Raw genomic sequence first — 8988 nt, 5'->3', positions numbered from 1 at the left:
ACAAAGGAGATCAACCTCCTTCCTCTGAAGGACACAAGGTGCTGACCGGAGTGAAGACCAATAAGTTTGGAGGTGTCACATGTGTGAAATATAAATCAATCACCCCTCATACCACCATTGATGGAGTCCAGGCTATGCCAGATCATATCAAGGTTGTTCCCCTAAAGGAGAGGAAAAGGAAGGCGCCATCACCACCTATCCTAGAGGTTGAGAAGCATCCAAGGATGACTATTGCCCTCTTAGAGAAGAAGATTGAAGACCTCTCTGATGTTATCCATGCCTTAGAGCAAAGGATCGACGAAGAACATGTCTACCACAAGAGCCTACAACACGATCTTAATGCTTTAAATCATTTTGTTGCTAAGATGAGGAAGTGAGAATTAGATAGTTGATAATAAGGCATGAGTGGTTAGGTCACGTGTTTGAAGATAGTATGTTTAGGTTACTCGCTTAGCTCAGATTGTTAGAGTGATTGAAGTTTGTGTTTAGGTTAGTTTGTGTAATAAAGTGCCCTATGATATTAATGGAGTCTTATTATTATTGTCTGCTCTCTATTTCTTTTGGATATGTGTTTTGTCTCCACATGTTGTGCATAAAGTTATACATGAAAACAAGTGTGGGGGAGACACACTACGATGACAGAATAGAATTTGATCGCGAAAATCACGAAATTTAGGAAATAATGATCCAAGGACCACGTCCAACGAAACAGGCCACGAGCAGCCCCTAGAGCAGGACGCTCGGCCTCCTACATGGGCCGGCCAACCCATCATAGTGTTGCCTCGCCTCGCGCTTCATCCACGGTTAGGTTTGCGACTCATACACTTTATTTTCACCTATTATGCTTTCCGTTTCGAACTGAATTAAAAATCCTTTGATAAACCAACTTTAAAACCTGAGAAAAGATTATTTCAGTCATGACTTAAGGAAGTCTTGCTACTGTTGGAAACTTATTATTAGTGACCCCATGTTACTTAAGTTGTTGTGGAATGAGATACAGTAGAATAATGAGAACTTGATTCTTGATGTCTTGATATTGGAGAATTTTATTTCAAAAAGTAAAATGAATAGCTACACCTCTCCTTTGTGGTAAGCAATATCCCACTAGAGCCAAATATAGACTAGAGAAATTTTCTATATATACTAATTGTTATTGTGTTGAGTTTGGTCAAACCTTGTGACGCTTGTTGAGAACCCTATCATGCTCTCAAGATCAAGATCATGTACACTCCACATATATCTATTGCTCCTACACTGGGAGTACGCAACAACATGTTTTCCATCCACCCAAAAATGTTCTACTCCTATATTGGGAATAGATATAAAAATATGATTGTTAGGATAAATGCTCCAAGTTCTTGTAAATGTCTCTTGAAAAGTTTCAATTATAGAAGAAGAGGTATGGGTTATGCAAAAGTTATTCATGAAAGAAAAGAAAGAAAAAAGTATTGGAAGAAAATGGGCAAGTGTCCGAGATATCTAAAACAATGGGTACTCAAAATGCCTGCCTAAAAAAAGAGAGAAAGAGATGAATAAGATAGCCCATGTTTTCTTGCAAAAGTTTTCAAGTTTCAAACAAGATAGACATGTTTAAAGGAGCATAGTAGAATTAGGTTAATCACCATATACATATCCACATACATGCACATCTTGATCTAAGAGTATGACATTTTTCTCCTCAGATCCTCATTTTGACTTTACAATATATGCAATGCAAGTATGTTCTCATATTCATCCCTACCAGAGCTCCACATAAGCCTTTAGAAGTAGGTAAAAAGAAGGCATAGTCATCAATGCCTTGGTGAGGATCCAAAGATACCACATATATAGAGTGATTTGAGAGTACCACAAAAAGGAGAAGGTAAGCTATGTTTTTATTTTCAAAAAATTTAAATGTTTCTCCAATTGACTTGACTGAAGGAAGATGGTGATTTGTTTCAAGCTGTTCCATTATTCAATCACCCAAAGTTTCATGGTAGACACTTTGAATCCTGTAGTGCATGCATGACTAGGAATGGTCTTATGTTGATGCCTTGTCCCAAGGTTATGTCTTGAGTAATCCATCCTTTTATCGAGGACGAGTAAAAGCCTAAGTGTTGGGGAGCTTGTTGACGGTTGTTAACATTCGTCATAAACTGTCAATATAACTTGCATAAATGGCTAAAATGGATCACCAACATAGACTTAGGGGTTTAAACTAACAAATTCTATGAGTTTTGGTGAATCTATGTTTCCAGCAGCATTTATCAGAAAACCGCCAAGGAAGACCTATTCATCGAAGGAAATCACAGAATTCCACCGCATAATCAATGTGGGAAGATTCTAGAAGACTCTAGGAGGCTCTCCACCAAAGCGGGACACATGTCACTAACATTTGGGTCCGGCCAGCCCCACATGCAGGCCGCCCAGCCCCTGTGGGTCCCACCTATTAGCCCCATTGGTACGTCAGTTCTCCACCGTCTCCTAGAATGCTTCTACACCATTTATTTAAGTTGGTTTGATCCAAGAGTCTAGGATGGTTCAATAGGGCTATATATACCTACCTACACCCGCTCTAGGGCATGCCTCATTTGATCCTAGGAGCTAAGAAGCCAGAAACCCTAATTCATAAGTCCACTAGGATCATACCTAGCAATCAAGAGAAGATTAGTCCTTGATAGGGTCTAGTCTTATATTAGAGATAGAGAGATAGAGTGAGAGGGAAGAGTTTTGGAGAAGTTCCAGCCTATCGGTGCTCTCTCTACGGCTTGTACCCTGGCGGAATCAAGTTCTTCTCGAGCTGCTTTTGAAATTTCTTTGGTAATCAACTTCTAATTCAAGTAAGCATCTTATTCATATTGTTCTTCAGGTTTGCGACTCTCTTTTGAGTACTTTAATCCTTGTAGCTCCTGGGTTAAAGTAGTATTCATAGTGTAAGCGTGGTGCTTTGACTCGGTTACTCGTGGATGTACCCTATTTTCCAAATTGGTGGTACCTCACGAGGGTGACTCTTATAGCCTCGTTGAATCCTTTGTAGTCCACCTCCCGTTAGTAGACCTAGCAGGACATTGTTACTATAGGAAACATACTCTGCCTATGTTTTATCTAGTAATAACCCTAGAATTGAACAATAGAAGACAAAGCTTATCGAAGTTAGAACTAGAAGACCTTAGTAGTTTCCTCTACGCTCCTATTATCTAGCCTTGATTGTGAAGTTGGGTTAAGTTAGATTTGGTTATTCTCACACACATTTCCTCGAGTTCAATATAAAACTGGATACTTCTGGTGAAGTGCTACATCGATATAATATCCATGTACTTGCGGATTATTCTATGTGCATTAATTTATACCAACACTAACCTTTCTTGAGCACCACAAAAGCCATCATCTATGCAGACAGTGCTAAGATCTGCTTCACAATAAAGGATAGAAAGGAGAAGTTCACTTTTAAGAATCATATCTTGCAATCTCCTGGTCATCCACAAACTTCATACTTGCCCGAAGAGACAACAGTAAACAAGAAGAAGAACATCCAAAGAAGAAGGAAGAATAGGGCCAGGCAGCCACAAGAAGAAACAGTCAACATGATCAACACAATCCGATCAGAGTACGACCACCTACTTTCTTCACCATACCTTACCAAGAAGGATGATCCTAGTGTACCAACAATCGAGTGTACCATAGGACAAAGAAATTTTCACAAGACCTTTTGTGACATTGGGTCGGATGTTAACATAATGTCAAAGGTAACATATGAATACTTATTCGGTGATGAACCTTTGTTCCCTACATATATGCAATTGCAGATGGTAGACCAATCAATCTAATTTCTAGAGGGAATAGCAAAAGACATCAAGGTCAAAATACAAGATCACTATGTCCCTACCGACTTCATGATTCTTGACATGGGAGAAGAAGAAGAAGACGTACCTATCATCCTTGGAAGACCGTTCCTCAACACCACAAACACGATCATCTACATTGGATAAGGGTAAATCCACTTCCAATTTCCTGAAAAAAGGTACGTTGCTATTTCAATATTTATACAACTTATGAACAGCCAAAAGAAGATCCGCTCCAAGAGGAGACGTCGAGCATCCCAACGCCGGAGGGATCAACTCCCCAAGAATGATGAAGATGTAGAAGCTGTGAAAGACGAATCTACTATGCCAAAATCAAGTCCATAGACCAAGCAGGTGTGGAAGAAAAAAGTGACATCATCATCAGAGTCACCATCACAAGAGGTGCAACCATCAAGGTCTCCATCTCTGGGACCGACAGATGCACCCAAAAAATGAACAAGACTGGAGAAAAGTCCTATCCGGAGGACTTAAAATCTAAACCCTCGCCAGAAGGTAAAATTGGTAGTTATTCATATTTACCCTTTCGCATTGCATAAATTATTTTCACTTTAGCATATTTACTTTTTTGCATTTACATTGCATTGAGAAAATAAAATAAAAATCTTATCATTGCATTATAAAACCTTATGCCCCATGTGAATATCTTTACGGTGTGTAAAAACCCGTAAGAACATTCACCATGGTGGCATAAAAATAAATAAAAAAACCATGCATACAATTATATAAGAAAATCCAAAATATATTAAACAGTCATCCTGCTAAAACTCTACCAATTCAAAAATATTTCTAAACCTCAAGAATGACTAATCTCTGAATGGCTGAGCGCTAACCCTTTATCCTAATCCATTTCACGAGTTTGTTGTTCTTGTTGGTATTTTGTAGGATGCTGCACAAAGATCAAGAGCAAGTTCACCCGGTCGACTTCATCTCGCTCCACTCCTAGATGAGAAAGACATTCACTGGCAAATCTGCTTTGGGAAGGATCACTTAACTTCAACATTCGACCACGACAACATCTAGCTTGGGGGAGGAGCATCCCCCATGTATCTAGCTAAGTATTTCTTTCCTTTTGTTATTCTTAAGTTTGCTTTACATTTGCTAGTTTAAAAAAATGTATAACTAAAAATAAAATAAAAATTTATCTTTGTGTTAGATATATTAGTAATGTGTGATCTAAAAATGAAAACAAAATAAAAAGTGTGTGTTTCCTTTAAGTTTGATTTTAAGAGCTAAATAAATAAATGAACTCTGAAGGTAATCTCTTGAATGGAAATGATGAATAGTTGCTTTGTTGTAATTCCTTTCAAGTACCTAGTTTTAACCTTGAATTCTCTTGAGTTTTGGATAAGACTGTTTTGATATAAGAATTTACTCTAAACTTAAAACTCGTGGGTAACATATGCTTGATCTAAGTCTAGGTAATTGACGGATATAATAGGTTTGAGCTGTTGTTTATCTTGTTCTAAGTGATACTAAAGTTCTAGAGATTTATCTTTTAAAAAACATACAAATGCTACATGATAAGTTTCTATATGACAAAGCTTGAATTCCTACCAAGACTAAACATTTTAGACTAGGAAAACTTCCACTCGTTTATGCTACTTGTTTGCATTGAGTTCAGTCAAGCTTTGTTAACCCTTATGAGAGGTTTGTCATGCTCTTAAAATCAGGATCATGTACACACCACCCATATATGCACTACTCCTATACTAGGGGTAGGTGCAAAAACATGACATTCCATTTAGATCCATCCAAAAATATTTTACTCCTACACTGGGAGTGGACACCAAAAACATGCTTGATAGGATTTTCCACCAAATAAATGCTCTAAGTTCTTGTTGTTATCTCTCAAAAGTTTGTTGCAGAAAAGAAGCATGAGCTATGCAAAAGTTACTCATGAAAAAAAGAAAAAAAGTTGAGGAAAAAATAGATAAGTGTCTGAGATATCTAAAACAATAGGTACTTAGATGCCCGCCTAAAAAAAAGAAGAGAGATGAGTAAGATAACCCATGTTCTCTTACAAAGTTGTTTTGAGATTTAAAAGAGAGATATGTTTTCAAGGAGTATAGTACAATTAGGTTAGCCACCATATATCCACACACATACACATCTTGATTTGATTGTATGAGTCAACTCTCTTTGGATGTGGGGTTTGACTTTGCAATATATGTATTGCAAGTATGCTCTTTCATGTTATTTCTAGTCCTATGAGCTCCACATAAGCCTTAGTTGTAGGAAGAGAAAGGCATAACATCAATATTGCTTTGGTGAGGATCCACAAATACCACATATATTGAGAGTTGAGAGTGTCATATAAAGCAAGCTCTGAGTTTTATTTTGAAAACTTATAAAAAATTCAAAATAATGGTTGAGCAAAGAACTTGAGACATAATGCTTGACTTAATCATTCTATCTTTCAATTGATCAAGACCCAAGTAAAGGATAAGAAACCCCATGGTTAAAAGTAATATGGGTAAGGTTGAAAGTCAGATCAGTTTATTCTAATCCGGAGGAGAATTCTTGTTTGAACCCATATATACTATTGAGGAGTGAAAGCATCGATGCAACTCCAGATCCATTTGCTGAGTTTAGCTTTGCTCAGGGATGATCAAAGGTTAAGCTTAGGGGAGTTTGTTGGTGGTACAAACAAACTTTATAAACCGTCAATATAACATGTGCCCATGTTGGGCAACGCGAAATCTAGGTCATTATAGATCCCCTCCCATCCAAGCTTCCTGCTCTAGCCCCCACCCTCTCTCTGCATCATCGTCGCTGTTGTGCCCTACTCCATCCACCAAAGTGACCCGCCGCAGCCTTCTCCAGCATGTGCCCCACTCCACTCCACGGCCTTCTCTAGCGCGCAGTCCGCCTTCTCCACCGGAGCAACCCACTGTTGGTGGTAGATAAAAAAATATTATAAACCATCAATATAACAAGTATAAAGGTATGAAAGTAATCACCAACAAAGGTTTAGGGGTTTAAACTATCAAATTCCATTAGTTTTGGTGAATCTGTATTTTCTACACGGTTTATCCAAGAAACCATCAAGGTGGACCTAGATGTCAGATATAATCACGCTTAATTGTGTCATAAACAACTCTAGAAGGTTCCAGAGGACACTAGAGGACACCACACCATGATGGAGGGCAAGAGGCCACCAGGTGGGACCGGCCGGTCCCACCTACAGATCGGCTAGCCTATGGGGCCACCTATCAGCCTCCACCTTGCTATGTCGGTTCTCTATCTCCTCTTAGGTTGCATCTACGCCATCCATTCAAGTTGGTTTGATTAGAGGGCTTAGAATTGATGCTCCGACCTATATATACCAGCCCCTGCCACCCCTGAGGCATCAAACCCTGATCAAGTTATTTGAGAAGATAAAAACCCTAATCATCCTCAGAGCTCCACCATATTTTAGGGCATAGCTAGCTAGGTTAGGTCTAGAGGGAGGCAAGCTTCGCTTGGATTCCTGATCTTGTCTAGAGTGTGGCTTGGTATAGCTTTTGTACCCCCTCTTTTTAGTATCTCTCATTACTTTTATATGTTTGCTACAATTGTTATAACATTGTTTCTCATATTAATCATATTCCTAGTTATGATATTCATCATCTACTTTGATTATATGCTTAGTATAGTTAGATGAGCATTATGTTTAAGCCTAAGTTTGTATAGTGCTCCCTCCAAATTACAAGGGGTGAGTGGTCGACATTGTGTAAACATGATGCTTATACGTTGTTTACCTATGATGCACCCTATATTTTGGGCCCTGTGATAGATCGCGGATGTGACACTCCTAAGTCCTTTGTAGTCCACTCCCCGAATATAGGACAAGTAGGATCTAGTTACAAAGGAAGACAAGCTCTGTTCTTAATCTTCCTTAGTAATATCCCTTATGTGTAGAGATGAAGTTGATCTTAACCATGATTACTAAGTGTAATTACACTGATCAACGTATGCTTTGACTTGTAATTAAGAATGATTTAGGAATTATTCCTCTAATATTCTACTTAGCCATGCTAATGCCATTGAAAGGAGTACTCTGAGTGATTACTTATCATTTATCATTATGTATCATATACATTTATCTCTTAACTTACCCCTATTGTGAGTAGAAGTTGGTTATGGTTAATCTCTCCATCTTGCATATAAGTTATCAATATATTCCAACGGCTCATCCTTCCCTGTGGTAAAAATACAAATAATGATACCTGATGACGAGAATCTAACATATAGGTATGCTAAGCCTCGGGTCTTGATGAGGACATCACTTCTTCAGAGGTACCCGCTGATCCTCTAACCGTCATGCAAGGTCCAATGACCCGGGCTCGAAAGCGACAACTCAATTTAGAGGTGAGCTCATTCTTAAGTGATACTTTTCATACTTTTGAGGATAGACTAAAACAACAACTCAATTTAGAGGTGAGCTCGTTCTTAAGCGATACTTTTCATACTTTTGAGAATAGACTACTACCTAATGATGTTATCTTGCTTAGGAACATTGGAGAGGGTCATGAAGGACTTAGAGGGAGTGGTGGAGGTGATGATGACCAGCAAGGACGTCCAACACAAGCCGGAGGCCTAGTCCAACAAGAATTCGAGTCTGCCTCGGCCTCCAGGACCAGTCTGCCTTAAACTTATCACCCAGGACGCATCCGGATTCCGTTTTCGATGATCCACACATGGATGGAAAGCTAATTTGATAAGGAAGCCAATACAAGTGGTTTCACATCAAAAGATGTTCGGAATCAATAGGAATCATCGAAACAAATCAGCGTCCAGAATCTGTCAGGGTGCTGCGACACCATCTTTTGGTCCATTGGACCATGTATCGAGTTTGGGCCCATTAGGGGCGCGTCCAGGGGTCTTGCATGACCCTAGAGTCTTCATAAACAGCCGCCGCCCCTCCATTAGGGTTCGGGTTTTGCTTAGATTAATCTGTCAAGAACAGTTTTGTCGTTCAACGGTTTGTGAGACCCCAACTTTGTGAGTTTAATCATTCATCTGCAATTTGATTACGTTCTTTCTTGTTCTTGCTTGTGTTCTTCATTGCATAGGCAAGGATTAGCCTTCTTGGCGAGGTCAACTTGGTCCATGACTTGGTTGATAACCAGAGGAGCTATGGTGCTAAGATTGCAGGGTTCGATCT

The sequence above is a fragment of the Miscanthus floridulus genome, chromosome 7 (genome assembly GCF_019320115.1).
Source record: "Miscanthus floridulus cultivar M001 chromosome 7, ASM1932011v1, whole genome shotgun sequence".
NCBI classification, from domain to species: domain Eukaryota; kingdom Viridiplantae; phylum Streptophyta; class Magnoliopsida; order Poales; family Poaceae; genus Miscanthus; species Miscanthus floridulus.
Note: the sequence above shows the minus strand (reverse complement) of the source record.